The sequence below is a fragment of the Rhagoletis zephyria genome, unplaced genomic scaffold (assembly GCF_001687245.7).
Source record: "Rhagoletis zephyria isolate East Lansing unplaced genomic scaffold, Rhagoletis_zephyria_1.1 Rzeph_scaffold_01639, whole genome shotgun sequence".
NCBI lineage: Eukaryota > Metazoa > Arthropoda > Insecta > Diptera > Tephritidae > Rhagoletis > Rhagoletis zephyria.
In genome coordinates, this window is record NW_016158723.1 from 62089 (window position 1) to 77795 (window position 15707).

Genomic DNA, 15707 nt, shown 5'->3' on the forward strand with positions numbered 1-15707 from the left:
GCGAGTACAACTCTTTTTAATATTAAGAAAAAATATCTTACATCTATGTAGGTATATAGGCAATCTAAAATGGTGCATTTGTGGCCAGTATTCAACTACTTAGGTGAGCGGTTGCTTAACGCTACTCGAGCATGCGGTGGCATTTTAACCCAAAACATGCCGTCGGTGTAGCTCAAATGCTACAATTTTTAGAATAGCAGCGTTAAGGTACTTAAGCACTGATAATGAAGGGGTTTATAAATAAAAAATGAAATATTTAAGAGACAAAAAATGCTGATAGAAATTAAAATAAAAAAATAAAAAATTTTATTACATAGAAGCGCCGCAACCCTGATCAGAAATATCTTCGGACCAAAGTTCTCACCAATACCTTTCATCTGATATCCATATGGCGATAATTTTGATAAATTGTGTAGAATCGAAAATAAGTGGCAACCCCATATGATGCCCATATATGATGTTTTAATTAATTTGTAATAAATTATATGAATCCTCTCGGACATAATACCTATTTAGATAACCTTAAGTACGAAACATTTTCTATATACAAAATTTCATCACAATTGCTAGAGCCGTTTCCGAGAACCCTATGGATGTACATATATATTCATATACAAGAATTGCTCGATTAATGTAATAAGATAATTAAGGCTGTACATATGTACAGATGTCTTCGCACGGCTTTCAAAATAGGATAGATTGACGCCTGTCGACCAGTTGTGATGAAGTAGCCCAGGACCATCGATATATGCTGGTAAGATCAAGGCGAACTATATAGCAAACTTCGTCCTCATTGGCCTTACACATTTTCCAAGCCACCAGTGGAGGTAATATTTCCTATCAGAAGACTTAGCTGTTCTTAATAATCCAAATTTCTTCACAAAAAAGGATCTTCTTAAATAGGTTGTAAACTTTTAAAACTCCTGTAAAAATATATACTCGCAATGTAATTTAAGTTCCAGCTTTTTATTGCGTTTCTCTCAAATAAACAAAAGTTATGTAAAATCTCTGCTCGCCAACTTTTTTGATCACCAATTCCTTGAATGTACTTTGATTAGCATATCGCCGATTGAAATTGGCTTTTGTGCACATGCATGGCTGCGGCTGTGTGTGTGCCTGCATCTTTTTATTACAATAAATTTACACAATAACAATAACAATCACGAAACAATCATAAAATTGAAAGAAACAAACAATTGAGCCAACCAAATAATAAACCAGCCAGCCAACCAATGGACCAACTACCAAAATAGACCAACCAACCAACAATGAATAGACCGCAAACAAAGCGCCAGCGCTGCCGCAGAAAACGATGAACCACCAAAATCAACCAATCAATGAAAACAACCAACCAAAAAGCAATGCAACACCTTGTAACAAATAAAATAAAAAAAACAATAACCCCGCGAACAACAAAGAGGCGCCGAAAAACGTGTGCAACAAAAACAATAGCAAAAAATCGGCGTTAGATGAGTTTTCAGTTTACAATCTCAGCGCCCTCCCTCAGTTAAACATAGTTTCAACAACTTTTCACAACAACTTTCGTGTATTTACATATGTATGTATGTACATATGTACAACAAAAAAAACAACATTACGCAGCAGTTGTTACTAGGGTCCACACAAATATACATGCATACATATGTATGTATGTATGTATGTATGTACACTCGTAAATTCATGAATTGCCATTTGCTGGCTTCCCGATTCAACGCAAATGGCGTTTATGCGCAGCCGTCCCGCCAAGAGCATTCCACGATATGGATAGCAAGAAAAAACAAAGTATGAAAAACGAAAAATCGCCAACTCATCGAAAATTAATTTGGAAACAATTGAGTTTTTCGATTGGTTCGCCTAATGAACAGATGGAATTGCCAACAGCCAATTTTCAGTTGCAGTATTAGATAGTTACATACATACTTTACTCTTCATTTGGAAAGCCTTTGCCAGCCCGTCTAAAAGTTATTTATTTTCCGGAAGATTATAAACAATAGCAGTAGTTAATTGATAGTAATTAAAAGGCAATCTATACTTTTAGGGAAAAATATTAAATAACACGGAAAACATTTGCTTGGGTCTGAGTCACGCTGTTATACGATTTAAGCCATCCGTTAGATTCTTAGTTATGGAAATGCTTCCCTAGAGCACCGATTTAGGGATATATGAGCAAATTTCACGATTTGTTTTTTAATAAGTTCAGGGAGTGCCCTTATCTCGCCAGAAAAAAATACGGTAAAGCATTCTTCTTGCATTTACATATTTCAACCAATGGAGTTCCAGAAATAAATTTAATAAAAAATAAATAATAAAGTATTTAAACGCTTTTAGCCGTAAAACGTTTGCTTTAGAAATTACTCATTTTTTCATTGTCACTCGAAAAAATCGCAAATGTTTTCTTTTTAATAACTTTGGAAAGTTTTCAGTTAGTATGTTCATATTAGAGGCAATGAAAGTTGGCACCAAATACAAAATAGCTATGAAGTTTCTGAAGTGTGCCAAAAATAAAAATAAATAAAATTGGAATTTCTGTTGCAGCTATTTTGTAATTTTTGATATTTTAAGATTTTTTTCTATTTAAAAATTTAAGATACTTCAAAATGTTAACATTAAACGGCGAGAATGCTCTCGTTGCCAAAACGAACCAATCTAGAGTAATAAAACTAGTGTTCGCTAAATGAAAAAGAATTACATACATTGATTATGAGATGACGGTGATTTGTGAAACAAAAATTCCAATTTTACGGTTTTTATTGGCACACTCGAAATTCATTCTAAAATTGTTATACACATGAAGAAATTAATATAAGTTTATATTCTTAAAGAATGCTGTAGGAAAATATTCCACGACAATACTTAATTATTTTTAAATAATATGACTTTTAAATTAAGGCGTGCGAGTAAATGTGTTATTTTGCTGTTAATGGTGCTGCGGAACGTATACGTTACATATATATACAAAACTACAGGTATATGAGCACGAGTTGTTATTTTGACTTTTTTTAGTATATCTTTTTTAAGTTTTCATTTAAATACAATTTCACAATGAAATCTCATTCTTTATGCAAAACTGAAGATAATGCACTGTTCGAGCTGCCACCATTTTCGACTAAAAACAAGTCGTCAAAAGACCATTGTAGGTAGCTGGGATAGCCAAAGTAAACGGTATTTTAAATCAAATCCTGAACTAAAAAAATCGCCGAAACCATTTAATTACACTTTCTACATTGTGCTACATGCAGCGTGCTATCAGACATATATATTGACATATCAAAGTAGCTTTAAATAAAATATATATTCTTTAAAACCATTTCATTTTAAATGTGGTTGCAGAGCTGGCAGATTGGTTTTTCAAAAAGACTGAATTCCTAAGAAAGAGTACCTGTATTTTCAAAGAAAAATAAATAAATTGACCTTCAAAAAGGAAGAGATTTTTGGAGAATTCAGATTTTGAATCATATTACTGAAATGGAGTTGGCCTAATTTTTCTCAAAAGAGATAACGCTGCACCTCCATCACCGGTATTTATTTAAAAAAATTACTTCCAAAATAACCGAAAGGGATATTTTAATTAATTTATTATTTTTTTATCTGAAATTGCGAAAACTGTAATTTGTGTCTAAAAAACTGTAATTAACAGTTAGAAATGTGGACATAATAACACTGTTTGGCAGAGAAAAGCAGGCGACATCCGAATAGAAGTAAAACAAACGAAAAGCACGAAGAGTTCAAACCGATTTCGTAGGTCAATCACTTTGCTTATCGATTCTAATTAATGGCGTACTTTTGTTCGTTATCGCACAGTTTTTTCGTATGAGAAAACCTATTGAAATTTTCCGGGGGATTTTTTGTTAAACATTTTAGGTTTCCATCGGTTCGGTTTTTTTTTTTTAATAAGAGTCAATAGGACCCACATGTTTGCGAAATATGAGCTTATAGAGTTCCACAAAAAAATGCGCCATTGAATTTTACTAAAGACTCTTTATGGAAAAATATACGAGATTTTCCAAATAAAGGATAACTTCTATGCACTCTATAAAAACTTGTGTGCTTGTTAACGCAAATAAATTTCATTGACCGAATTACCTACCGTGAAACCCAAGAAAATTGCACCCTTTTTGAAGCGACTCATTGCATGTCTACGAGTATAAGTTACTGGCAATCAAAATCTAGATCCCATTAACATAATCACTAATCAATATGTTTACAGTACTTGTAGATCGTTTGATCTTAAACGCGCACAAGTGACTATGTGTAATTGATCATAAAAATTTAGTTTGCTTCCAGCCACACTGCGGCTTTTGAACTCCCTAATATCGCGTCAATGATAACCAGATAATTACTTTCGATTGGCTTTACTCATTAGTATTGCTTTTCACAATTATTTTGGTCGAGCACTTCCAAGTGTCAACCAAATTCAATAATTGTCATTTTAAGTCAACCGCAATTCAGTTGCCATCAATCAGATTGAGCGGAAAATGCACAAAGCTCTGCCCGACTATCAAATCAACAAAGCAATCAATATTTAACTAACAAAACGCAGATGTTTTGTTTTCCAGCAGCAGCTGTTTAAAGCACCACGCTCGACTGCAAGATGATTGACCGCAACTTGCGCACATGCGCGCGCACAGGATCACACGATTAGCAGCTAATCATTCATGCTTTGAACAACAATAGCAGGTACATATGTACATATATATATATATATTTGGGGTCAATCGCAAGCATGGCGTGTAACGAATCGCACCAGCTAAAAAGCTGTGTCTTTCCAAGTCATTTCAAGTAATTTTTCTTCACCACTTGGCGGATGATCAGTTCAAATTAAATAGCATACCAGCGTTGAGGCGTTGATGAACATTACAAGTAGCTAAAAGCATTAGTGCATTAGCAGCATTAAACAACAGCAACTCTTTTTTTTTAAAGAAATTTTCAGTAGATTTCCTCTTTCTTTGCCTTTTATATTTCTATGTTTGGCAGATCAGCTAAGTTGTCGTAGCGTCCATCCGCACAAACACACGCTTGCGCTAATGATGCCATGGCATAATCAATTATGTGTACATCTTCAACGAGTATATAGCGATTAGAAATCGGTTACAAAATTCATTTCTACACGGATTATAACTTTAAAGAGATTTGATACACTACGTACGTACGTACATACACATATTCGTATAAATACTAAATTTATGAAGAAAAGTTAAAGGTAGTATGGCAAAATGTTCGCGGCCAGAAGGAAGTTATACAAGTTACTTGTAACGCAGGCGTACTAGGAGATCGACAACATCGAAGTGATCAAATTAAAGCGCATTTAAAGAAAGTTGTTGAACTCGCGCTTAAAGTTGTATACAGCAGCATTGGCTTGCCAACCAATTAAATAATCAATACGCGCTGAAAGGTGCTTCTATAAATTGTGGCTAATTTTCCAGCAGCAACAGCAGCAGCAGCAGCAGCAGCAGACATGGGAACACTTGGCATCCGTTTGGCATTTAAAAGCGCACACAAGCACACCTGTAAGCAATTACTTGTACGCGGCGGCGATGATTGTACGCATTTAAGTGTGCGCATGCGCACTTGTAATATTTCATGCCATCGATCAACGCTCGCTTAGCGCTCGACATAATGGAGAGCTAAATCGACGTCATCACTTCAAATATTTAATTTGAAACAAAAAACGTTTGTCTTCATACGCATACAAGCATACATACATACATATGGAGGTTTGTAATACTTTTTCAATGGCAAACAAATTATTGCCTTTGAACGCGTTGAAAACGATTATACGCCCCAATTAGCAAATGCACCGCCATATTCACCGCCTCAGTTGCGCAACAACCAGCACATGGCACCTAGTAATTGTTATACATATATCCTGTTCGATCGTTGCGATCATTACGCGCGCAACAACCGACGTCGATCGAATTTTGCCCGTCGTTCATTGTTGCCGCCGGTGTTGTTGCTCGAGTGGCGGAACAACGCGTACTCATGTTTCATGTCAGCTAATATTTTATTTCCGCACTTTACGCTTGTTTTTCTGAGCAATTTTACTTGCCGCGCTACCCGAACGCGCTCCGCATCCACCACTACGAATACTACTGCAATCGATAAGTACAAAACCCATTTCTTCGTTGTCGTTGTTGTAGTTTTGCTGAAGGATGTTTGAATTTTGATCTCTCATTCTGTGAGTATGCGTATGTATGTATGTCGCTGCTGAGGATCATTTGCAGAACATCATTTTCGATCATTTAGCCAAATTACAGGTTACGCTTGGCATATTGGCATTATTATTTGGCAGCAGGACAAGCGGCAGCAAGTAAAGGAAGAAATAACAACGAGCAACACAACACACTAAATGGAGGCATCTATGTATGTACATATGTATGTATGTATGTACATATGTTGAGGCACGAATCGTTGGTACAATGCGAAATTTGTTGCTATTATCTTTTGCTGAAAATTATGCCAAATTATATTTAAACGGAGGCACACACCGGTCGCCGCCGCCAGCACCGCCACCGTCAAAAAATTAAAAAACAAGAAGCTTGACTTAGGTTAGGGAATCATACATATGTATAATAAAGTATGTATGTATATGGCGGTAAAAGTAGGCGCTTTCGCTAATGACGTCTGTGTCTTCGCGTTTTGTCGATTCTGTAGCTAGCCTACTTGAAACACCCAACAACACTCAACAGAAACCCATAATTTGCAAGTTTTTGGGCTAAGCGGGGCGTTTAAAGTGATCCGCCCGCAAAGTGGCCTAAAATCAGCGCCGAAAAAGCAATGTCACGTAGCAGTGAGAGAAATATTTATCTACAATTGGGCATAAACGGATTGGAACTAATTTGACGGAAGAAAATCAGTTAAAGTTCTTAATCGATCAGCAGAGTCATACAAATAGAAGTATAAATATGAGTGAGTCCTGATGTGAACAAAAAAATATTAATGAAAAAAAAACTCGAAAATAAAAAATAAAATGAGATGGAATAAACTTTTGGACAAAACAAGAATTCTACTGATACTGAAAGTTTGTGAGTGAGTATGTTTGTTGCTCTTTAACGCTAAATTGGCTGGATATATTGCAATGAAAGTTGGTACACGGGGAGATTATAACTTAGATTAACATATAGAATATCTTTTGAAAAGAGTTGCCTCCGTTTTCAAAAGTCAACTCAATTAATTAATTAGTTAAATAAAATATAAACAATGTTATGGTAAATGAGGTTCAAATACCAATTGTTTCGAAAATATTTGTGAAGAGGGCTGCCACCTGTTAAGTATTTAAAAATTAATATAATTGAAATACATATTTTAATATAAGCACCAAACGAGGATTCGGAAAGCTTTGCCACCTGTTAAGAAATTCAAACACAATTTAGGTATGAGGCTAGCCTTTTTAAAATCCAAATTCAATTTAATTAACAAGTTCAATAAACTTTTACAACATTTTCTTACACCTTTGTATCCAAGACCTTTTTAAAGAGGATTGCCTTCTATTTAAAGTTCAAATCAAATTTAAAAAATTAACTTTAGTTAGTTAGTTGTTGAGTGTAACAGAACAAGAGACACCGCCACCTGAAAGATCCTTTGGATCTCTAAAAGAGAGACTCATGTCGTCTAATCGTCGTCTAAGATCGTCCACCACAAGTGAACAAAGCCTCTCACGGCTCTGATCTTCACTTGAGTATTGCCCAAGGACAATGATATTTCACGCCCACGAATCATAGCGTGGATCCAATCAACAGTACTAGGTCTAAGCCCCTATGGATCAATTCCATTGATATAAGATCCATAGGCAGTATTGTCGAAAGCCCATTCGATGTCCAAGAAGATACACAGAGCGATCTCCTTGGCCTCGAAGGCACTTACGATCCTACTAACCAGTAAGGCCGAATCCTTTGATGTCCCCAATATGGAGGTGTAGCAGTCTCTCTAAAGTTTTGAGGGTGAAGGAAGTTAAGCTAATAGGTTGCATGATTTAGCTGCGTCAAGAGGCATATTGCCCGATTTAGGAATAAATAATGTCCTCGATACTTCTTTGTAGTAGTGTTGGGAAGATCCCATCACCACCCGCTGCTTTGAAGGGTAAGAAAGACTATACGGCTCACCGCACCTTGCCCATGTCAAAGATGAAGCCAGATCTGCTAGGGAACATGTACATGAACATGCTCCACCAAAGAGCCTAGGAAATGCGTGTGAAGCATGTGATTTAGAGTATCCATGGGATCGTTGTTAAAGGTGCTATCTTGCCTCCTTAGGAGACCTAGTTCATTGGAAAAATTTCATTCAGACGTGAGACCTCTGGCAACGTTTCTATTGTCTCACATTCCCGCGTCCATGAATCCCTCTTCGAGCGTCTAATAATAATGTTATAGTCATTGAGACAAGCATTACACTTATCCTACTGATGTGTCTTTTTAGCCCTGTTGAAAAGCTTCCTAAAAGTTTTGCATCCAGTTCCCCGTTCTACTAGGAAACATTTAGTTACATCAAGGTCAAACCAGCAGGTTAAGTTAGGTTAGGTTGGAGTGGCTGTCAGGCATAGAGGACGCCAGCATACTTAGGCGCAGTCAGGGCCCATTGTGATACCACATGGACCCAAAACCCTTACTCCTTATAGTACAAGCAAACAGAAGGCCCTAAGAGTTCAGCTAATTGAACTAAAAAACGGTCGCAAACGTCGTAACTTTGCCGAAGCTTCGTTAATTCCAGACAGTAGCGGAGAAATTTTTCGACGCTCTCAATGTTCTGTTTGATCGGCAGCTTCGACAGAAGTTGTTTGTGAAAAAACCCCATTATTTGTAAAGATGAGTGCGAAATAGACTGGCAATTCCTGCCAAAATCATTTGCCTCAGAATTACCACGTATGTATATCTTTGTATCCTGGAGCCCAAATCATCCTTTTTTGTTTTTGATTTATAGTTTAGGTTTTCTCTTGCCTTGCATTATGCTCCCCTTTTTTTTGAAGATTTTATAGTTAGAACTATGGAAAAAATAGTCGTCATAAAATTTTTTATTATTTCACCATGTTATTCTTATAAAATGTTGACCCAAAATTGCAGATCATAATTTTTGCTTTGCGACTTTTATGAAAATCCATAAACTAAAATAGTTTTGATTGCAACAAACCAAGTGTCCGAAAAGAGTGATGTGAGTGACACAATCGCACCAAAAGATCAAATACAGCAAACTTTGCTAAATTTATGTAAAGCTTGCATTTTATTAATGATTTGATTTTGCCACATTTTATGTTGCAGTTATTCAGACAGAGTTCGGTCGTTCTTTCGGTCGGTTGGTAGTTGCAATTCGGCGCATACATAGTTATTACCAGTTATGGCTGACAATCGTTGTTGATATTTTTGTTTTGTTTTCATAATCTTTATTTTTTTATATGTAAATGTAGAGTATAAAAGCAAGTTGATGATTTGGCTGTTGTTGTTGCTATAGCAGGTGCACCTAAACAAGCTGTCATACTGTCACTGCACTACGATGTTGCTGGCAACGCTTTAGCCCACATTTACCCGGTCATTTCAATGGTGAAATGGTGTGTACTGTGCAATACCAATGCAGCGTTGCAAACGAGTGAGCTGTCAAAAGTGATATTTCACTGCAAATATGCAAAACTGCCAAAGTGACAGCTGTTAAAAATAGCGGTGATGGGGCGAGGTGCGAGGAGCGAGGAGCAAAGCAGGGAAATAACTCAAATCGAAATTGAAACTGAACATGACAGCTGTATATTTCAGTCAGAGTTTTGAGGTTTAATTTTGCAAATACAGCAAGTACTCGGGCTTGTATGAGCCAAACAAAAAAAGTATGCGGTGATTTAGAGTTTGTACGTTTTTTGCTGGTTTGTTGGTATGTTTCAATGGATTATTTAGTATATGGATTTCTGAGGATTAAACTTATAGCGGAATAGTAAAGAATTAACATAAAATTTAAGCGCCGAAAAAAAGGTAGCTCGCTTTCAAATTGATATCAAAATGCTGTGAAATTAAAATAAATATGGCTTGCTATGAATTTGTTAGAGCAAAAATAAATAAGTTAAGAAACGCTTAACAGAATTAGGAATAAATTATGAAACTATTTTCTTAATGACGCAATAACTTTTACACTTAATAAAAACTTTAGAAAACTTTTTTGGCGAACAAATAAAAGGCCTTCCTTCGTCATAATTCAACAAAATTGCTGAATTTTTGCCATCAAAATGAACGAAATGATTTACTACATACATAGTTACTTGTATTTTTTACTACTGGCTTTTTATAGCCAATTTCCAGCATTTTATGAGTAAATATGTATACTACACAATTATTTCGAGCCAGACGAAATGCTATCTGGCGGCTTGTGTGGTATTTTTAACCGTTATCAGCACTGCGCATCAACGCTTGGCTTAGCCAAAAAATATACTATGTACATATATGCAGTTTTACATTACATACAGTGACTCAAACAAACGACCACGTGTTGTTTTTGTTTTCTTAAATATTCGTAATATTTTTCCAGCTAAATTTTTTTTATAACTTTTATATAAAAATTTCGTCTAAGCTTTAACCAAAAATTTCAACTTTTTATTCTGAATTTTTAGAAAGTTTTTGAGTATGCAGTTTTATAGCCCATAAAATTTTAGTCTAATGAAGTGCAAGTTTCAAACGGCTAAAAATCGCGTTGCTCTGCTGACCTTGGCCAGAATGTCTGCTCTGCTGACCTTGGCCAGACAAATATTAACTAACTCATCTATAGTTGAACCCAATGTAATAAGGTACTTGCCTGCCCTACGCTAGGGACTTTCAGGGTTTATTATGAAAGCCCAGGATNAAATAAACAGAAACAGCTGGCGAATGTTTACAATTATTAAAAAACATTGATAAAGTCATCTCAGCGGAAATTCCAGATGAAGCAATCGACCCACAATTGTTCGGCGTTGTAACAAAAAATATGATTGAATTAGCACACGTTTGAGGAAAGGGTGCGATAGTAGACTCCAGTTATAAGATTATAAATTAAATTTCCAAAAGAAAGTGTGTACTTTACATATTTTCTAATTACCTTCGAAAAGATATTAATTAACACCCACACTCAAAAAAGTAAACAATGCTTCATATATCGAATATTTTTTTTAAATCTTACTTCATAAAGCTCTTTAAATATATTGTATAAATGAGGTCATATGAGTTTTGGGAGAGGCTTACAACACAAAAATACATTTATGGCGCAGCGAAGCACGCCGGGTAATTGCTAGTTGGGTATGAATTTTGGTAACTGGTTATAAAAACTGGACATATTTATAGCCAATTACAAAATGATATAACATTTTGGAAATTACAAAATGTAGCTAGAAATTTTGTTAGCCATTTCCTTCTGCCTAAGCTTTTGGTCATTTCAAAACTGGATCTAACGAAAATGGGATATACATGGTTTGCTATTTAAAAATTTTGGTCATTTGAAAAGTGGATTTAACTTTTTGGTCACCTTAAAACTTGACATACATTTTTGGTCAATTAAAAAATTATATAAAATTTTGGAGGTTTCAAAATGCAGCTACAATTTTTTTGCCATTTCCCAAGTAGGTAGGAGTTTTTGATCATTTTAAAACTGGATATACGGTCGCCTAAAAACTGGATATAAATTTTTGCTCAAATAAGAAATTTACATAAACACATACAAATGTAAGGCAATTAAAAACTTGATATAACCAGACACAAATTTTTGGCCATTTAAACACATTGGGGATTACAAATTTTTGCTGATGGACGATAAGAAGTATTCAACGACTATTTCATAGAAGAAAGGGGAAAAACTGCAAATTAAAAATTGGTCATAAGCGCATTCATCTAAATTCAAATTCGAAAGATAAGTAGGTACAGAAAACAATTAGCTAATACCCACGCTTTAATCTGAAGATAGCTGGTACATTGTTCTATGCAATCTAGTATACACATTTTTAATCTCAATCTAATTCGATTGGTTCTACTTATCCAAAAAAGTTAATACTTTTCACTCAAACCCCAATCTCCAACAAAGTTTCGAGTTACACAAAGAACTTTAACCAAAATACCACAAAGCAAGCATGATTTAGAATAGAAGTCCGTTAATGCTATTGAGCCTGGCAAACATAATTATTCACACAGAAAAAAAATGAATATCCATCAATCCTTTTCGCACAGCAGGAAGTAGCACAGCTGACAACAGACAGACCAAAGCGAACCAACGAACCGCAAAAACGCAGACATGCGGCCATTCTCCCACGAAAATAAAAGTGTTGGCAGCACCTTCGGAGCGCGCAATTATCGCTGCAACGCAACGTTGGCAAGCGCCAAAAAGCAGCCGACTCTATAAAATAAAATTCAAATGAACTCCAAAAATATTATAAAATATATGGACTACCACAAAAACGAAAAGTGATCAAATAAAAATTGTCTGTGAGCTAGTAACAAAAAATAAAAAAAAAAATGCGAGTATTAAAAAAATCAAAAACGAAAATAAAGGACAACGACGAAAATTTCATTGGAAACTATTTAAGTGAACCCAAATGAAATGCGTTAGTTAGAGTTGGGCATTTTCGAGAAGTCGTTTCTCAGCGCATTTCGGGAATCTTTTGCATATTCATCAAGTAGATGGCTAGCCAGGAAGAAAAAAAATGCAAACAAATGAAAAGGGCAAAAAATTGACGCATAAAAATAATGACGTTTTCGAAAGCAAAAATGCATAAATCAAAAAAATTTCATTGAGAAAAATTCAAAATTCCAAGCAGTGGCGCACATTAAATGCTGGCAAGCAAAACAAAAAAAAAAACAGGTATGAAAACGCAAGGAAGAGTAGTACGTATGCATGTATGTATGTATGTATGAAAGAAATATTAAGCGAAGCGAAGCTGTAAAAGATAAATAACAAACAAATAAAAGCAACAACCAAGTTGCTTTCAAAGGTGCCACTAAAATTTTGATATATGAAATTTGTGCGGCATAAATATGGATTTTGTCGATGCTTTGGCGCACTGTCGTTAACCAACAAATCTGAACATATGTACATACATATGTATGCACATTATAAAAAGAATGGCTTGCTAAATAAAACAAAAAGCCCGAAATAAAAATCAGAAAAAAAACGCAGAGCCACATATAAACAGCGAAAATCTGACATTAAAGACTGCGCTGAACTACATAACACATAAAATGGACTAACAATAAGAATTTGGTTGCGGCAGTAAACAGAACAGAAACTAAGCCGACATGATCGCTAATTTAGCAGTAAAAAAGTTTGCGAAAGCCAGCAATGGGCATACAGTGATTACGAAGTGAGGAAAATGTGGTAGTTGCTAGGCAAAAATGTTGAAAGTTACTGCAGAGTAAAATACGTTTTAAGAGCTAGTCAGCATTATACCTATATACATATGTAAATCGCCCGTATTATGGTTGTCGACGTCGTTGTAAGCCAAACCGGCTTACAATTTTCTAGGCATAACTTTAATTCTATCTAGCGGCTGGACTACACCGACGGCGGCACTCTACACCTTGTTGCATCTATTGCTGGCGGACCTATCGGCCAAGAAAATCGCGTCGTAAACTGTCGCCTGGTTTTATGCTACGGGTCAGCGTGTGTGCAGGTCTTACGGTCACAGTAGTGTATCGTCGAGTTTACTTGGAGGGCTTGACTAAATATGTAATCCCGGATCTGTAGAAGTGTGCCGGAGTGCAGAGCAGATCGGAATTTGCTACATACCAATAGTGACGTACATCTGTACTGGGTTACGCGGCAAGTACGAAGTTTCTCCTTTCCCTCAAGAGGAAGGACGCCGGGCTACTGGTGTGTGTTCTAACTGGACATTGGTTGCTGGCATCGCACGCCTACAAACTGGCTCTGACAAACGATAAGATATGTAGGAGATGCAGAACGCAGGAGGAGACAGTGGAGTATATGCTCGGCGAGTGTCCTGCCCTTAGCGGACTGCGGGTTAGTCTGCTGCGAGCAGGTTTTCTACCTAACCTGGAAGCCACATCTAGTTCAATGCTCCTCATACTGCTAAATTTGGCAGATTACGCACTGCATCAGTTATTTTTTCATGTTGTATACTTTTAGGCCTCACTGTTTTTTATTTATATAATATTGGCGCCGAAAATTTAGCGCAGGCACCCTGCTGGCCTTAGCAGGAGCTTGAATAGCGCCTTTTTAACTTTTTTGAATAATACTTGATATGATCTAAAACTCATTTTTTAGCGGGTTATTTGGGATTTGTTCTTCTTGTTTTTTTTTTGATAAATTCTAAAATGCTTCCCTTTCACTTTGGGGGTCAGAATGAGTGGGAATGTGAGATTATGCTCAACAATTTTAACAGAAAATAAAAACGCCAAACATTTGCTTTCTTGTTAATTGTTTTATTCTACTGCAAACAGATTTTCACTTCAATAATCTCGGATTTCAACGGCAAATATGCAGGAATACGATGAATTTAAAAACATGCTCATTTTAAATGAAGTTTAAAAAAACGCTGATTTTTGTAGCAACTAGTTGTATAATCCAGCACACTGTACTACAGCTACCTATGAAAATCGAGCTTTGACAAAACGAGGTTAAAGGCGCTCTCATAGACATTGGTTGCGAACGAAATGTGCGCGTCAAATTTTTATGCCCATCAGTACATATTCGCAAGCAAAGAGCATAACTAAAACTATACCAAAAAAAAAAGGAACGAAAAAAAAAAATAAATCCTGGCTTCGTAGGCAGGGGCTTCACCGATTGCTGAGCTATAGCGGCTGTGGCGGCGATGGCGGCGGCACGGCTGTTGAATGTTGAGTGCGAGCAATTATCCATGTATTTCCTCCTACCGTATAAAATGTGCAACAACAAACCCGGCAATAAATGCGAAACAACAGCTACAGCTACAACAATAACTGAGCAGTAACAACATCACCACCACCACCAGCAACAACAACAACACCACAATTTACAATAAAAACTACAAAAACCAGCGATAAACGCATACATTTATAGCACCGATGCGAACCGATTGTGAAGATCATAAAATTTTATAATCTCACAAGCGTTGATGATGTGGGATCAACATAAGGAACATGGCTTTGCCTGAGTGCTGTTGCTATTGCTGTTGCTTCTGCTGTTTTAAAGCTTTACTGCTAGTTGCTGATATGTTGCTTTAGCTGTTGTTAAAACTTTATCGGCTAGTTGTTTTTGTTTTTGTTGGCCAAGTTCAGCGAGTTGGCGCATAAACCTGCCAACACACTTGACTTGGCCTGACTTTGGCTAACGCGTTTGCGTCTCTCTTGTGCCAATACCCATCGACGGCATGGGCCGCGTCGCATTTGGGTTGTTGTTGCTTGGACTCTGTCCGGCAGGCGCTCAATGACTGCTGCTGGCTGGGTAGGAAGGCACTTGGTGCAGACGTTGTGTTGGCTTTGTTGCGCGGAAATAAACACAAAATGCCAAATACAAAACAAAGGATACGTACACAAGCATAAAAGACCCACTATGTTCGCCTTTTTTTTGTGGTGGGGTTGTAAGCGAGCGCAATTTAATGTGGATTCCCATATCCCGATGTGCCATTACTAATTCATAACAGCGTCGAGCAGCCAAGCAACCGTCCGAGCGGGCGACCATTTGGCCAGGCATATGGTACAAGCAACAAATCGTAGGCATGCAACTGAAATGAGCGTAGAAGCCGCTTTTTTGGCTTCCTTTTTCCCCGTTTTTTTTTTTTTTTTTTT

At 36.5% G+C, this 15707-nt stretch overlaps 1 protein-coding gene across 1 annotated transcript in view; it reads left to right on the forward strand.

Annotated features, from left to right (window-relative positions):
• Positions 1–15707, forward strand: part of Lim1 (LIM homeobox 1) — a 45540-nt gene that overhangs the window by 26274 nt on the left and 3559 nt on the right. The gene's annotated exons all lie outside the window — the stretch shown is intronic.